Here is a 1,072-nt window from a genome sequence, read left to right as displayed (position 1 = left end):
GGAGCCAGAGCGCTGGTTCTGAATGAAGCTCAGCTCCACTTCCCTGCACATGGGACGCGGGTGAGTGAGCTGAGCTGTTCGCAGCTCCTTTTCCTCTTCCGTGATGTGGGGCGGGCAGCGTACCCCGTGCACTGCGAGGGGCGCGGATTCAGTGGCTGCATAAGGCACAGACCACCCCATTTCGCACATTGGCAGAGTTCGTTTGATGTTAATGGACTCCTGTGGGTTTCTTTCTTTCTTTCTTTCTTTCTTTCTTTCTTTCTTTCTTTCTTTCTTTCTTTCTTTGTTTTGTGTTTTAGGGAAGGGTCTACAGAGTGTTCAGGGTCTCACTATTGGATCGAACTCATAGTGATCCGCCTATTTTCAGCCTCCCAAGAGCTGGGATTACAGGTGCGTGCCACCAGGCCCAGTCTCAATTGCTGTCTCAGTGGGCCTCGGGGGCAGGGCCAGCATGGCAGGCTGGGGGATCAAAACCCAGGCCCCGGCACCTGCCTGCAGGCGCTTTCATCCACTGAGCTATTTGGTCGGCTTCGTGCGGGTATCCTTCTAATAACTCCATGGAAGACTCGGGGAATGGAGAGAAAGGGCTTCATTACACTAATACAGACTGACGTGGGGGGTCGGCTACAAGCAGTGGTGAGGGGAGCCCCAGAAGAGGCGCAATCCCAAAGGGCAGAAAAGGCTCAGCAGTGCAAACTCGATCACTAGCTCTGCATGATGCGGCAGGAGCTAAGGGAACCAGGTTTGCTACAGTAATAGTGGTGATAGGATGTACCAGCCTCAGAAGCTCCTGAGGTGCCCTTTCTATCCTCACAGAGTGTAAAAAAAGAAAAGAAAAGAAAAGAAAAGAAAAGAAAAGGCTCAGCTGAGAAGATGCGAGAGGGAAGGAGCCGGAAGAACTGCGGGAGGCTCCTTGTGCAAGCCCAGTGCTTCTCTTCATGGAAGCTGGCTCCTGCATCATCACTGTCCTTCCAGGAAGTCACCTTGTGGCCTCTGCTTTCTATCTGTAGCATCGGACGCAGTTCCCAAAGGACAATTGGTGTCCAGTATTGTTGGCTGACTGAATGAACAC

General features: G+C 52.4%; 1 non-coding gene across 1 annotated transcript; it reads left to right on the top strand.

Moving 5' to 3' along the window:
• The first annotated feature begins 689 nt into the window (after positions 1-689).
• Positions 690-820, top strand: LOC111816772. Its single transcript, XR_002821110.1, has one exon. It is a non-coding gene; the product is annotated as a small nucleolar RNA SNORA66 (small nucleolar RNA).
• Positions 821-1,072: the final 252 nt, after the last annotated feature.

This window comes from Octodon degus, unplaced genomic scaffold (genome assembly GCF_000260255.1).
Source record: "Octodon degus isolate 3935 unplaced genomic scaffold, OctDeg1.0 scaffold00039, whole genome shotgun sequence".
In the NCBI taxonomy this organism is placed as follows: domain Eukaryota; kingdom Metazoa; phylum Chordata; class Mammalia; order Rodentia; family Octodontidae; genus Octodon; species Octodon degus.
This window is presented reverse-complemented; position numbering and strand designations above follow the sequence as displayed.